We start from the raw sequence: 17,001 nt of genomic DNA, 5'->3' as shown, positions 1-17,001 counted from the left end.
GTGTCATATTTGAATCGCTTGCCATTTCCAAACCGTAACTCCGATTCCGGCGTTATTTATATCGTTTTCAAGCGACTTCATCTCATCTTTCTAGTGGCAGACTTGGTTTTCCAAGTTGAGGCCAGGTTCATGCATTTCCTGTCATATCTTGCATTTTGCATCCCGCATCGCATCCCGCATAGCATACCATCATTGCATCTTATTGTTTGATCTTGCACGTGGTTGATTGTATCCTTGTTGCTTGTTTGTCTTGTTTGGGTAGATCCGGGAGACGAGTTCGCTAACGAGGAGCCCGTTGAGTTTGCTTTTGAGGATCCAGTCAACTCTGACAGCTTTGCAGGCAAGATGATCATACCCTCGAAATCACTACTATCTTTGTTATGCTAGTTTGCTCGCTCTTTTGCTATGCCAATGCTACGATGCCTACCACTTGCTTGTCAGCCTCCCAATTGCCATGTTAAACCTCTAACCCACCATGTCCTAGGAAACCGTTGATTGGCTATGATACCGCTTTGCTCAGCCCCTCTTATAGCGTTGCTAGTTGCACGTGAAGATTGAAGGTCGTTCCTTGTTGGAACATTTATTTACTTGTTAAAGGGTGGAAGGCTCGGCCTCTCGCCTAGTGTTTTGTTCCACTCTTGCCGCCCTAGTTTCCGTCATATCGGTGTTATGCTCCCGGATTTTTGCGTTCCTTAAGCGGTTGGGTTATAATGGAAACCCCTTGATAGTTCGTCTTGATTAAAGCTTTTCCAGCAATGCCCAAACTTGGTTTTATCATTTGCCACCTAGCCTCTTTTTCCCTTGGGTTTCCGGAGCCCGAGGGTCATCTTATTTTAGCCCCCCACGGGCCAGTGCTCCTCTGAGTGTTGGTCCGAACTAGAGTCCTGTGCAGCGCCCCCTCGGGGAAACTCGAGGTTTGGTTTTAGTTGTATGGAGAGCTCATCTGAGTGTGCCCTGAGAACGAGATATGTGCAGCTCCTATCGGGATTTGTCGGCACATTCGGGCGGTGTTGCTGGTCTTGTTTTAACCTGTCAAAATGTCTTGTTGTACCGGGATACCGAGTCTAATCGGAATGTCTCGGGTGGAGGTCTATTCCTTCGTTGACCGTGAGAGCTTGTCATGGGCTAAGTTGGGACTCCCCTGCAGGGATTGAACTTTCGAAAGCCGTGCCCGTGGTTATGGGCATATGGGAATTTGTTAATGTCCGGTTGTAGATAACTTGAACCTTAATTTAATTAAAATGAATCAACTGAGTGTGTAGCCGTGATGGCCTCTTCTCGGCGGAGTCCGGGAAGTGGACACGGTGTTGGAGTAATGTTTGTCGCAGGATTGCCCTCTTTAGTTATGCGTTCACGCTTTGCCTTCTCTTCTCGCTCTCTTTTGCGAATAGGTTAGCCACCATATATGCTAGTCGCTTGCTGCAACTCCACATATATTTGCCTTACCCCTTCCTATAAGCTTAAATAGTCTTGATCGCGAGGGTGCAAGATTGCTGAGTCCCTGTGGCTCACAGATTACTATTACACTAGATGCAGGTCCAGGTGATTCCGCTCCAGGTGACGTGTATGAGCTCAAGTGGGAGTTCGACGAGGACTCTCAGCGATACTATGTGTCTTTTCCTGATGATCAGTAGTGGTGCCCAGTTGGGGGTGATTGGGACCGTGTCGCATGTTGGGTTTTCTTCTATTTTGGCGCCGTAGTTGGGCCATGAGTGTTTGGATGATGTATGTTATTTATGTACTTTGATTGACGTGGCGAGTGTAAGCCAACTATGTATCTCTCCCTTTACTATTTATATTACATGGGATGTTGTGATGATTGCCTAACTTGCGACATTGCTTTCAATGGGTTATGTCTCTAAGACGTGCCTCGACACGTGGGAGCTATAGCCGCATCGAGGGCGTTACAAATTGTCCTGCATCAAAAACATCGCAAGCCGGAGTAATTTGTTCTTTGACAAAAACAATATGTGTCAAAAATAGACTTAGATAGATTTCACCTGATATGTTAGGCCGGAAATTATCCGCCGCTGAGTTGATGATCACCTCGGTGACGGTTGTAAGCCGGTGCGGACGGGCAAGTTATCCTCCTTGTTGTAAGCCGGTGCGGACGCCTGAATCGGCCGCGAGAGCGAACGGGCGAGTCGTCCGTGGCGTTGTAAGGCGGCGCGGACGGAGAAAATCGGCCACAAGTGCGGATGGATGTAAACCGGCAGCGTGGGCGGTGGTTTGTGCGCGTCCGTTAGGCGACACGGCAATGGGTGGTGTAGAATAACGCTGGCGCAAGCCCCAAATTTTTTTTAAACATCCAGCTCTTCTTGATAGAGATGCATCTGATTTCTTCTTTTGGCTCGGTCTTCACATGTAGCATGTTACCTTTTCCTTCATAATTGCACTTGACAATATGTGGTTGTCAGCGATATTGGGATTTTCCTACTTTCCTTGTTACTGTTTGGATGTGACATCCGAAAACGACGTGCGTCCAGTCTGGTCACCTGCAGGCTGACTCTGTTTCCCTTTCTTTTCTTGTGCTGATGTACTGCTACTCGGATTGGAGTTGACTCCTAGGGTTTGTCCCAATTTTTTTTTGATGGCATAAACTCTCAGCTGGTTTTCTCTGCCGCCGCTCCCGGAACGAAGATCAGGGCGGAGTCCTAATCTGCATCTCTCCCTTTTCCTTACGTGAGCCAGAGAAAAAATTTCTTTCTTTTTGTCTTGACATGATGATAAACTTGCCGTAGTACTCCCTCTAGTTCACGCGCACGCATAGTCACTCGGGCGCTCCGCAAGCCTTCTACTTCTTTTCTCGATATTTTCAAACCTGTACTGTTTGCCTCGGTACTTGGTACATCAGCAGATTATATTGTGGAGGCACGGAGCAGCAAATGTAACTTGATGGATTGGACAGAACGATTGCAACAGAGATTCCCTGCTCATCTCGGTGCAACATGCGATTGACTGATCGCCGAAACTGCCACCATCCAAAAAAACTCTCGTGACGGACTCAGCGAATCCCCACGGTGTTTCCTCGGCCGCATAAACACAAAACTAAATTTTTCTTGATCTCAAATCTCGTATATGCCAGATGTAGATTCTTCTGCGCCGGGTCTTCTTAATTCGGCCGATCGTGAACCTCTCAATCCCTTGAAGGGTTCCTTGCAAGAACTCATCACCACCGTGCGCAGTCCCCACAGTGGGCGCCAACCATCGTGAAATTGTCACGGCAGATGTCCTAGGTGTCAGGACTTAGTCGCGAGGCCAACACATCTATGTGGTAGCTTGAGAGGGGTTGAGCGGGACGAGAGACGCGATATTTTACCCAGGTTCGGACCCTCATGGTGGAGGTAAAAGCCTACATCCTGCTTCATTGATATTGATGATGATGATCACGGTTATAAGAGTGCTCTATCTCGAGAGCTATTATCTAAACCTAACAAGTCCAACTTGTGGAGCTTGTGAATCTTCTCCCCCTTTGAGGAGCCCTGCCCCTCCTTATATATGTTGAAGGGGCGGTTTACATGAGGAGTCTTATTAGGATTACGACTAGTCTATCTCTAATACAAACCGGATACAAGTCCTGGTCTTAACTCTTTGTAAGACAAATATTCCTCATGCCTTTCCTCTTAAACCGGCCCACCATAAACGTGAACCGGCTTTCTGGGCCTTGGGCCTTGTCATCCGTCTGTCCCGCACGCCGGATCACCAGTGAGTCATAATGACCAGGTGGGTTCCTTGTAAACTTCCAGGGTCAGGGCGGGTCGCCAGTAACTCACCAAGTGTCAGCAGGGTCTTCAGATAAACCGCCAAGACCTGGCCGGGTTAACTTCCGACCGGTTTACGCCGCGGGGTATATCCCCGACACAGGCGCTGAGGGTCATCTCATCTTCTTCGTCGGCCCCAGCGGGTCGAATCGGAGGTAACAGCTCGTCGCAGCCTGGCAGCACCCGAACCACTTCAACCCTATACATTGTGGGTGGCATCGGATTACCGTCGAACACGGGGTTGCCCGGTTGAACGATTCTGCCCTTGGCGACATCGACCAACTCGCCGCCCACGAAGTGCAGGAGAGTGCAAGGAACGTCGGTGGCGCCCTACGAAAACATGTAGGGCGTCAGGGATGCCTAGTCAAAGGCAAGGAGATGAAGTCATCGGCCGAGAGGCTTAGTTACCATGATGCCGTCGAGCTCGACTAATGTCGAGGCACCGCCAACGGCGGGCGTGCAACTGACGGAGGGGCCGCTTGCTGGCGAGGTGTCGGCCGGCATACACCCGGGTGCATTAAGCTCCAATGCCCGTGCCGGCGCCGGAGACACGAATACCGCCTCCGCCGGAGACACCAATGGCGCCGCCTGCGCGCTGTGCGAGTTGCTGGCCGTGAAGCTGGGAACCGGGGGAGCCCCCTGTTGGCCGCCCGCAATCCAGGTCGTTAGCCCATGAATCAATGTAGGCACCATGGTGTTGAGCTTCGTTCCCAGTTGTTGTTCCACTTGCTCTTGGACAAGCTCCGGAATCCGCACCACTTGTGCCTTGAGTGCTTCAACCTCGCGCGACTGGCTTTCCGAACTGGTCTTTTTCTCCTTTCGCCCACCAGCCTTTGCCGGCCACACGACCAGCTGACGTCGGCTTATTGAGCTTATTCCTGTTTTTCATTACGTTCAATGCCCTATTCAAAGGGGTCTCGAAAGGGGAGCTCTGAGACGACCCCGCGCTACTGCTTTCTTTGTCCCGCGGAAGGAACCTGAACCATTTAGAAATATTGGGGATTAATTAGAATGCAACCATATGGAGCTAATTACGCGGGGGTGTATTCCTTACCAGAACAAGCTCAAGCTCCTTGGTCTTCGGATCCGTGGTAAGCTCCTTTGTTACCGGGTCCTCCTTTTACCGGGCCCTGAGAAAGTTCCTGGTCTGCTTGTCGCTGTATTTCTCGAAGCGGGGCGGTAGGCCTTGCTCGGCACGCTCCGCGTCCTCCTTGTCCCATACAGGCTCCGCCACTCTGTAACCACCGGGACCGAGTTGGTGGACCCCTAAGTTCAACTGCTGCATTTCTTTCCCCCACTGACTTGATTCGGAGGTTGCGGGACTCTCGCACTTGATCTTGAACTCCTTGTAGTCATCTTCGCTCATCAAAGGATATTTCGCCTTGATCTTGTCATAACTATCGCCTTTATCAATCATTGCCTTCACCGTGCTTCTCCAAGTAGACAGGGCCGTGCTCATCTTCGTGAGGGCGGCATTGTTCACTTTATTCCCTGATAGGCGTGTGTTTGCAAACTCAGCGGGGAACTTGTATCATTCGTGCAGCTTCGTGAAGAGTAGGCTGCGCAAATTCCCTCGGTCCTTATGCCTTAGGTTCTCAGTGTTGATCGAGACGGTGCTCCAGAGAATGCACCCGAGCTGAACCGAGTACCCATTGACTACTTGTTTGGGTGCCATCGGTTGCCCGTCGGAGTTCACTTCAGTAAATTCCTCCCTGACGTTGCCGAGCACGCTCGGGCGCCGGTCCTTTCGTTGCCTCTTCGGTTGGCTGCCATCTGTGCGTGCGCCGCCATCATCAGTGGTGGCATCCTCGGCGGTGCCATTAGTGGTGTCATCCCCGACACCAGTAGTGGTTGTGTAGTCAGGATCGGTGTCTTCCGCAACATCCTCATAGCGGTGAGGTTCTTCCTCCAACTCCTGGGACAGCTCCCATAATGGCCTGCCGCCCGAACCGCCGGCCTCATCGTTGTGGGCCATGTTTCGCTCTAAATAGGAAAAAAGTTTGGTCAAAAAGTTGGTTAATGTCAAGGAACAAGATCATGGTCTCATCATTTAGGGTTTGTCAAGGAACAAGATCAAGATCATGGCTTGCCGCCCGAACCACCGGCCTCATCGTTCTTCCTCCACTTGGCACTAATCACTTGGCTCTATTGCCACCTATGTTGGGTTTATCATCTAGGGTTTATCGATGCTAAGGAGAATTCTAAGTTGGGCCTAATCACCCCGGCCCATGCATTAGTCGCAAGTACCCCATATGTCCTATTTTTAGCAAAGTCATGCTAAAATTCATGGAAAATTTCAGCATGACCTTTGCTGAAAATAGGACATATGGAGTACCCGAATTTGCTGGAACGGAAGTTAATCGACATTCCGGCAAACTCAAGGGCCTCTCGGGGTACCTGCAAATTCATCACGACACAATGGTCGGAGACAAAACCAGATTGCAAGTCATTACTTGTCAAATTCAGAAGAAGGAACAATTTATTTATGACATAGTTGGCCCATACGGAAGAAGCAACACCCTGCACTAGCCTAAAAAAAGAGAAGTTTCACCCATACAAGAACAACTTTATAAAATCAGAGAAGTTGCTAAATTTTTTGTATCCTTCATATACACTGGAGTACTATGCTTTATAATGTTCCATCATCATTATAGAAAATTGACAATTGTCCATAACAGTTAACTACTAGGAGATTATTTCAGTTTTACATGCAGATTTTGACCAAAAAACACATGGTCTTTTTAACAGTTTTCAGTTTGGACAGAATACTGAAAACTACATTTATGTATCAACAACATCTTGTTTGCCCCCTTCAAGGGGCAGTTAGTTGGATAACCTTAGTAGCAAGTGCAGCAACAACAAGAAGAAACCAGCAACATCAGATAACAACACAACAACAGCAGAATAACAACAGCAACAGTAGCAAGAATAAGAAGCAGGACTATAAGAGTCAGTACCACGTAGTATTTGCAATTCCATGCCTATTTAAGTTAATTTAATTATGGCCTAACCAAGCTGTTGAATATCTGCTTCTGCATCCCATTTTCAAAAACTGCCTTAAGTGAAAGGAGTAACTCATGCCTTGAGTACATGGGTCAAATACATGATTCCAGCTGCATGCAATACTTAAGTAATTAAGCGCCAAAAATGGAAAAGGGCATACTGACACATTGCACATCACTGTGCAAAGAATATTGAGCCAGTCATAATGTCTGCCAAAATAACACCACTCTAGCATCAGTAACCTCCCTATAAAATGTTTGGTTGGTGAAACCTATGAACAGCACCTTTTCGCTTTATGTTACTAGATGCAAAATGTACAACCCAATACAGAATAAACATACCTCCAAGAGCACAAAAACTGTAGAGAATAAACCATACGTCCAAGAACACAAAAAAGTAAAGTTTGGTTCAAAATGAATAGAGATGAAATTGAATTAGAGGAAGAGGTGGAGTAGTACTGTTTATATTAGAAAGAAACACATTCAACCGTGAAACTACACCCCTTCCAATCCACTAATAAGATCATCAAAACTTTACAAATAACCGGGAGAAGGTTCATGAATCGTGTATATCTAAGTTGGACAGTTACATAATTAGTGAGTACTAAATGGATGGCCCCAGCACTAGCCATTTTCATGGAAATAAATTCATTTTGAAATATGCCCAGACATTTTTCTAGCATGTACCACTTTCTAGCCTGTACTACCATGGTACCCCAGCTTCTAAGTAGAAACTAAACAACTGACCCCAGAAAATGAGTTGCCATTTACTCATTTTCCTCTAGAACGCAAGGCTTCACCAAGCACCAGCATACAATTCCACATAATAATTTTAGCACGAAACAAGTGAGGAGGAAATCGAAGCAATAGCAATTAGCGCGTACCGAACTGTTATTATATATGTATATTGCCACTGTCTGCCAAAGAGAGAACACAGTAACGAAAAGCAAACCTGAAGAGTCAGGAAGATCGTCGTCAAGCGCCGGCCTTTGGGGCTTCTCACGACGCCTCTTCTGACCTGAAACCACACGACAGCGACATGAGCTTCAGAGCTTCGGGAAAGAGGCGGCACCACACTTAAAAAATGGAAGACTTTAACCCCTCATTTGGGTGAGTATCTATCACTAGGTGAGCACGAGCTCGGGCGAAGGCGGCGCACAACGTCTACGGCGATGGAATCAAAGGGGAAACAGGGGGAACCGACGTGGTGCTCACCGGGGAGCACAAGGGTGGCTCGGCGATGGCTTAGGAGCAGCAGAGGCGGCAGATCGACGGCGGAGGCGGTGGTGCCCAAGGAAGAGGAAGGTGTCGATCCTGTCGATGCGGTCCAGGAGCGCGTCCTCCGCGGCCTCCTGCTCCGCGTCGGTCGCCTCTGTCTCCTCCTACTCATCCTCCTCCTCCGGCTCGGGGCGCCGGGGCGCGGGGGCGGCGGCGCGGGGGAGCTGCAGTCGTGGGGGCGCGGGGGCGGCGGCGCGGGGGAGCTGCAGTGGTGGGGGGCGCGGGGGAGCTGCAGTAGTGGGGGCGCGGGGGCGTGGGGGCGGCGGGGATCGGGGCAGCGGGGTGGAGAAGAAGGTAGGAAAGGAGAGGTTGAGGTTGGGGGAGAGAGGCCAGAGGGAAATAGGTGGAGTGGGGGAGGGTTAGCAATGGCGCACCTCCCCCTAGTGCGCCATAAGTACGACGACAGCGATGGCGCACCTGCCCCCGGTGCGCCATTAGTAATTGTTTTTTATTACAGTTCGAGCACTCAAGTTATATTCCACCTAACCGTCTCCCCATCAGAACACACACACTAGTCCGACTGGTCAACACGCTGCACACACACTGGGAGGTTTGATTCCCAGGCTCCCCAATTTTTGTTTTTATGCATTTTTTCTTTGCACACATCTTTTTATGCATGCATCCAAATATAACATGTCACATATGCTAGATGCTCAGAATTTCATGTAGAAAAATAATATGCAGTTTGTTGCCATGTTAACAACATTTAAAATGATGTTTGATATTTATTTGTGTTTAAATATGTTCAAACTTGTTTAAATCATAACTAAATATCCATAGCTCCAAATTTGACAGCTGGGTGTCAGCGGCGGCGGCGGTGGAGCGGGGGGAGGGTGCGGAGGGTGCTCGGCGGCGAGGGGGATCTGGCGAGGGGGATAGCTATCAAGATGGAGGGGATCGAGATCGAGTGTCCTCATGAATATACAATATTTTATCATATTGAATATGAAAAAATATCATCAAACTTGAAAAAATATTCATGAATTCAAAAAGTGCCCATGGAATTTAAAAATATTCATGATATCAAAAAGTGCCCGAGAAATGAAGACTACGATTTAAATACAGTCGATCTTAGCTAGCTATCTGTTCATAATCTTCTTGCCCTTCTTTTTCGCAAATGGAGTTCTTCTGTGGAACGGACGTCGCTTAGGTAGGGTGGTCCTGCTTCTTCTTGTGGTGTATGCTGCTACTTCATCGTTGTCGTCATGTTCGATCTTCGGGTCGCAGTACTTGTCGAAGTCTTTCTCATTGGCTACTCCATCCATTCCGATGATCTTCCTTTTGCCTCTCCTCACGACAACACGACTGGGCTTTGACGGGTCGGTAATGAAGAAGCATTGGTCCACTTGGGAAGCCAGTACCCATGGCTCATTTTTCGCGGTGACGTTTGCGCCCGCGGTCTTGGATTTGGCTTCGGGTATAACCATGGTGGTGAAATACCGGTCTTCTTTTAGGACGCTCTTGGCCCATCTGACACGGAACATCGGGACCTTCTCTCCAGCGTAGCTCAGCTCCCAGATCTCCTCGATCCTTCCGTTGTATCTGTCCTTGTCGTTACCGGTGTAGGATTCCATCGTTACCCCGGAGTTCTGATAACCATCGCTCTTCATGTCCTTGTCCTCGGTGTAGAATGTGTAGCCGTTGATATCGTACGCCTCATAGTTCATCAGGTTGTGCTCGGCGCCCTGTGACAAGGCGAATATGAGTTATTCTTCCGCGGAAGAATCATCATGTAAAGGGTATGACAGAAGCTTCTGCTTGAACCAACGCGTGAAACATGAGTTGTGCTCTTTGATTATATCTCCGTCCGTCCTCTGTTGGCCTCGGTCATTGTACGTCTTCTCAATGTTGTAGCGTGACTAGGTTTGCTCTTTCAAAGTCGGCGAGTTGACCCTCGAAGTCGACATGCATTTCGCGGCGACCCTCACGGTGACCCCATCCAGCGAGCCTGCCGAGGTGCCTGTTGACGGGCAGACCAACGGGGTTCTCGATGCCTAGATAATTCATGTAGTAGGAGATGCACTCTTCGGTCAGAAAGCCCCTGGCTATACTTCCCTCTGGACGTGACATGTTGCGAACGTATCCTTTGATGACACCATTCATCCTTTCGAACGGCATCATGTTGTGCAGGAACGTCAGCCCGAGTTGGATGATATCCTCCATGATATGGACCAGCAGATGCACCATAACGTCGAAGAATGCGGGCGGGAAGCACATCTCAAGCTCGCATAGTATCACCACAATCTCTTCCTGTAGCCTTCTGAGTTGCCTCACGCCAACCGACTTCCGAGAGATGGCGTCGAAAAAGTTGCATAGGCCAAAAGTTGCATGATTTGAATGGAACTAACCCAGACTGACGCTGTTTTCAGAAGAATTGCTATGGTGTTTTTTATGTGCAGAAACAAAAGTTCTCGGAATGACCTGAAACTTCACGGAACATCTATTCGGAAATAATAAAAAATCCTTGCAAAATATGAAGGCAGGGGGCCCACCACCTGTCCACGAGGGTGGGGGCGCACCCCCTACCTCGTGGGTCGCCTAGAGCTCCTCCGACCTCAACTCCAACTCTATATATTTGGTTTTGGTGAGAAAAAAATCAGAGAGAAGGATTCATTGCCTTTTAACGGCCCATGATCCTACAGATTGCAACTGGAAGTATCTCCATCATCAGCACGTGACAGTCATGAGACTTCATCCCGCTGAACTTCTGCTTCGCTGGGTCTAGGTATCTGCTTATCTTCCCCGCGTAACCATAAGGAAGTTTTACTCCTACAAGGCAGGTGAAAAACTGCTCGATCTCCTCCTGATTTAGAGTGAAGCACGCGGGAGGGTAGTCATTTCCGGTCTTCTTGGCCTTTTTGCCTTTGCGATGACTTTCTGTGTCCTGCTTCGCCTCATCATCATCATCATCATCATCATCATCATTAGCATGAAGCTCCTGCCTGGTGCCCATTGATTTGAAGTCTGCCCTTGCTTTCAGCCCATCTTTGGTCCTCTCTGGCATGTTGAGCAGGGTACCAAGCAGACTCTCACACATGTTTTTCGTGATATGCATGGCATCAAGGCTGTGAGGCACACGGTGGATCTTCTAGTATGGCAAGTCCCAGAAAACAGACCTCGTTTTCAATACCTTCAGCAGCGGCTCTGGCGCCTTTCGCTTCTTTCCCGGCTCTGGCGCCTTTTGCTTCTTTCCCGGCAGTGGGCAATCTTTCCAAATTTTCACCAGCCCGTCTATTTCCTCGCCGCTCCTCGTACGCGGGCGTCTTCGGAGTTCGGTTTCACCATCGAACAGATCCTTGCGTTTCCTCCACGGGTCATCGTCGCGAAGCCACCTTCGATGTCCCATGAACACGGTTTTCGAAGACCCGGGATATCTATCTAGCTGGCGATACGTTGTGTCATCCATGCACCTGACGCATCCAGAAAATCAGTGGACCACCTGCCCTGCGAGATATCCGTAACCGAGATAGTCGTGCACCATCGTGAGCAGTGCGGCTCTCATAGGGAAATATTCTTTCTCTGTGGCGTCCCACGTATTGGCTGGCGTTTTCCACAGCGTGTCTAGCTCCTCTTTCAGCAGCCCCAGATACATATTGATGTCGTTCCCTGGTTGTTTCGGCCCTTCAATTAGCATACTCATGTGAATGTACTTCCTCTTCATGCACAACCAGGGGGGAAGGTTGTACATCCACACAAACACAGGCCAGGTGCTATGTGTGCTTCTCTGGCTGCCAAATGGATTGACTCCATCGGTGCTCGCGCCCAGCACGATGTTCCTTGGATCCTTCCCAAATTCTGGGTGTTCGAAGTTCAACGCTTGCCACTGGCTCCCATCCTTAGGGTGACTCATCATCTTGTCTTTTTTATTTATCTCCGGATCATTTGCGTCATCTTCTCGCTTCTTCTCCTCCCTATCTGCGTGCCAACGCAGGAGCTTTGCTACCTTAGGGTCCGTGAAATACCGCTGCAGACGAGGAGTGATCGGAAAGTACCACACCACTTTTCGAGGAGCTTTCTTCCTCTTCTTGTATCAAGTGACGCCGCACACCGGACATATGGTAGACTCCGCATGCTCGCCCCGATAAATGATGCAATTGTTCAAGCACACATGGTATTTCACGTGCGGTAAATCTAGAGAACACACGACTTTCTTCGCCTCCTCGAAACTGGTCGGGCACTTGTTCCCCTTGGGAAGACGTTCGTGCCAGAATGACATGTTCTCGTCGAAGCATGCGTCGGTCATTTTGTGTTTTACCTTCATCTCCAAAGCCATGAGCGTTACTTTCAGGCGGGTATCCTCGGGTCTGCATCCTTCATACAATGGAGTAACCGTGTCTATCTCCAGTTGATCCAGCTTGGCTTTCTCTCGGGTGGCAGCTCTTGCGTTATCCGTTTGCTTGAGAAGTAGCTCTTGAATATGAGGGTCCTGCACCCAGCCCATCGATGGTCCATCGTCGTCTGCTCCTCCGGCATCTTCATCTTCATGATCATGCCCTTCGTCTGCTCCGGCATCTTCCTCATCATCATGTCCGACATCTTCTACATGATGACTGTGTACAGCATCACCGTCGTGATCATATCCTGGAGATTCTTCGTCTTCTCACCCGCCCGAGCCGCGGTGGTTGTCTTGCTGCCCTTCCTCATTTCTTGCCCGGCCCCCATGGACGACTTCATAGTCAACTTCATCACCTTGCCACCGATAGCCATCCATGAAACCATGCAAGAGAAGGTGGTCCCGCACTTGCCCGGAATCCGGGTCCACAATAAGGCTCTTCAGCTTGCATCTTTGACACAGACATGTTATCTTCGTCTCGTTCTTTTGAAGCATCTCGGCCTTCGCGGAGCTCAAAAACCTATTCGCGATGCCTTCGGTCATCGTGCGTACCATGGTCGTCTGCGGGGTAGAGCAAAACGATATTTTAGAACCAAGAAAAAATTTGGCACGACTTTCCCTAAAAATAGGAGCAAAAAGAATGCATAGTGACAAAATTCTCGCTGAAACGGAAATGAATCAACATTCCGGCAAAATATTGGCAACTATCGCATTTCAAATACCGGTACCTGCAAACACAAACATATATGCAATAGCACAAACATATGCACGTTGTTGGAGCGAGATAGGGAGAAAAAAAGTGCATGTGCACGTTGTTGGAGTGAGCTAGGGAGAAAAAAAGTAGATCTACAACATGAAGATAGCTTTCCCCTTACTTACCTATCAAAAAAGGTAATTTCAACACTTAATTTTGATGAATCTATGGTGCAAATGAGGTGAGGAGGAGGAGGCAGCCGACAAGCTTAGAGAAGGAGGTGGGGGGAATGATGTGGGGAAAGTGAGTGTGTAGGTGTGGATGTCCAAAAATATCTAGCTGGTCCCAGGTTACTAATGGCGCACAACACAGCCATGCGCCGTTAGTAACCCAACATACTAATGGCGCACCACACAGACATGCGCCATTAGTAGTTTTGCAAAAAAGTAAAAAAGTAATTTTTATACTAATGGCGCACCGTGGCACAGTGCGCCATTACTAGTTTAAACTAGTAATGGCGCACTATGCAACGGTGTGCCATTTAGTATTTTTCCAAAAAAGTAAAAAAAATATAGTAGTGGCGCACTCTATGGCTGGTGCGCCATTAGTAGTTGTAACTACTAATGACGCACTCTGCCCGGATGCGCCATTAGTATGTTTGAAAAAATGAAAAAAAAACATTTTGTTACTAGTGGCGCACCGTGTGCCTGGTGCGCCATTAGTGTCTTCCACACTAATGGCGCATCTCCACATGGTGCGCCATTAGTATATAGTAGTGGCGCACCACTTCTCTGGTGCGCCATTAGTGTCAATTTCATCTTTAGCCCTTTTCGTAGTAGTGAGGCCTACTTGTGTCAGGTCCATTTAATCCCACGGCCCATACGAGATGTGCCAATTCGGCCCGTCAACGGCCCGTTAAAGATTTGACACCATTGCAGCCCATCGTTAGTTCGAGCCAGTTAACAGCCCGCTATATATTTGGGCTCAATATCGGCCCGATGAGATTTCAGCCTGTTAACGACCCATTCAGTGGATGGGCCAATTTTCACAATGTACATCTTTCGGCCTTTTAGCAACCCATTTAAATATTGGGGTAATTTCCGGCCCGGTGTGTCTTTCAGCCTGTTGACGACCCATAAATCAGTTGGGCCATTTGTAGTCGGACCTGAGTTTCGGCCTTTTAGCGACCCATTTAAGTGTTGGGCTTATTTTCGGCCTGGTGTGTGTTTCAGCCTGGTGACGGCCCATATATCTGTTGGGCCATTTGTAGTCGGACCTGAGTTTTGGCCTTTTAGCGACCCATTTAATTGTTGGGCCAATTCTCGGTCCTGTGTGCCTTTCAGCCTGTTAACGGACCATAAATGAGTTAGGCCATTTGTAGTCGGACCTGAATTTTGACCTTTTAACGGCCCATGCCCTTCATGGTCCAATACCAGCCCGGTTTCTCTTTCGGCCTGCTAAAGGCCCACAACACAGTTGGGCCATTTACAATACGACCTGACTTTCGGCCTCTTAGCGGCCCATGCTCTTCATGGTCCAGTACAAGCCCGCTGTCTCTTTCGGCCTGCTAAGGGCCCACAGTATAGTTGGGCCATATGTAGCCCGAACTTAGTAAAGGCCTGTTAACAGCCTGTGAAATCAATTGGGCCCAGCTGTTGCCCGCTTCGATGTCAGCCAGTTAACGACCCGGGAGTTAAGAGGGCTGACCATTAACTTTTGGCCTGGTAACGGCCCATTAACTTAATGGGCCCACTAAAGTTCATACATGTCTTTAGGCCAAATTAGATAATTTGAGCCCATTACGACGAGCAATTATGCACAGGACCAAAACCAATCAAGGAAAGGTACGACATACAGGGAAAAACATTGCACATCTAGCATATATTACATGAAATTACATCCACTAGGCAATCAAAGATTGATGCCAGTGCAAATAAATGAACTGAACCTAAGAATCTACAACATCACAATCTGCAACCTCAGCATGAATGACACCCATAAGCATGTGGGAAAGTTCTTGCTGCTTTGCTACACTGTCTCTGAAAACATTGATCAGTTGTTGTGTCGCACGACTCTGCACCTCTGATTCCTCCACCATTTCCGTCATTCCTTCAGCCATTAATTGATTCACAAACATACATCTTTTCCGTTGCATTCGAGACAGAGGATACTAACAGATTCAGATGGCGATTTTGGCAGGCTTGTATTGTTGATAGTGGAGAGTGTCTCGACCACTACATCATAACATAAATTAGGAGGGGAACCAAACAGATTAATCATGAGTGATTGGCATATTACCTACCTAGATTTATTGAAAAGAAACAATGGGGTTGCCTTGCTGTTTTCAGAGTTTGTCTTCTTATATTCAGCAGCCTGCACCAAATTAAGACACTAGCATTGCTATCATGGGCCAAGTCAGATAATAGGAAAGCATCATTGGCATAACGAACGTTTGGGCAACTAGCCAACACCAAACTAACACAATATGGCACAACTATCATCAGCCAGGTAAGGTAATACGAAAGCAACATTGACACAATGAATGAATGGGCAACCAGAGCAGCAGCACAATTCAGTAATGTGCATGATATGAGATAGTACACTCATGCAGCTCAGTATGCAAAACTATCAGGCAGTCTTCTTTACAGAAATCAACATTGTCGCCTTTAACATTTTGCTACAACTAATTTTAGATCAGACAAAGGTTGGATACACGCCGATTAACAAAATACATGCTGATGTAAAAATATAGTGATATACAACAGGTACTTACATCAGCATTGGAGCGCAGAGAATTCCCGCAAGATGTTTTCCTCGAATACAAGCCCAATGAAGGAAATCTTCTATCATTTAACCTTATATTCTAAAAGAGAAATGGGTAAGAAACATAGAAAATATGGTCAGAATGCTATAAAATTTCATGATGCGAGGATACGCACACGCTTCTTAGAATGGAGTTGACATTCTTTTGTTGGACTAGAGCGGACTAGTTCTTTGGCCACTGGAATCTGCTTATTATCAGTGGGAGTTGGGTTTCTCTGTGCTGGAGCAGTATCTATGAAAAATGGAGTTGGTTTATTATCTCCCGGCGTTTGGATCTTTTGCAAAGACCTGGTTTGTAACCCTTCAGATTCTAACATAGCCGTCTTCCCATTGCATGCCTTATATAGAAGAATGGTGCTTCAATTATAAAACATGCTATAGAAGATATGGAATAGGTTTTGAAGAATAGAAAGGCATGACATATTGACATGCATTCCCTCCATCCGGAAATAAATGGATGGGTCTAGGCGTATTTCAGTTCTAGATACATCCAGTTTTATCCATTTCTGTGACATGTAATCTGGATGGAGAGAGTATGATGTAAGAGCTAGGGGTACGACAGGACAACACAGTAAAAAAACACTGAAAACCCACTAGAGAACCAAAGTAATCAAACCCACTGATATGAGTAGTACACTTATGCAGCTCAGGATGCAAAACTACCAGGCAGTTTTCCTTACAAAAATCAACATTGTGGCATTTAATCATACATTTTGCTACAACTAAATTTAGATCAGATAAAGGTTGGATTCACGCCGATTAACAAAATACATGCTGATGTAAAAATATAGTGATATACAACAGGTACTTACATCTGCATTGGACTATAGAGAATTCCTGCAAGAATCTTTCCTCACAGACGATACTAGTGCAGAAATTCTTCTATCTGTTAAGCTTATTTTATAAAAGAGAGATGGGTAAGAAACATGTAGAAAATATGATTAGCATGCTATAAAATTTCATGATGCAGGGATACGGACACGCTTCTTAGAATGGAGTTGACATATTTTTGCTGGACTGGAGCGGACTAGTTTTTTGGCCACTAGAATCTTCTTATTATCAGTAGGAGTTGGGTTTGTCTGTGCTAGAGCAGTATCTATAAAAACTGGA

This window comes from Triticum urartu, chromosome 3A (assembly GCF_056163025.1).
Source record: "Triticum urartu cultivar PI428250 chromosome 3A, HENAU_Tu73, whole genome shotgun sequence".
NCBI lineage: Eukaryota > Viridiplantae > Streptophyta > Magnoliopsida > Poales > Poaceae > Triticum > Triticum urartu.
The sequence above is the reverse complement of the archived record's forward strand: the minus strand, read 5'-3'. Positions refer to the sequence as shown.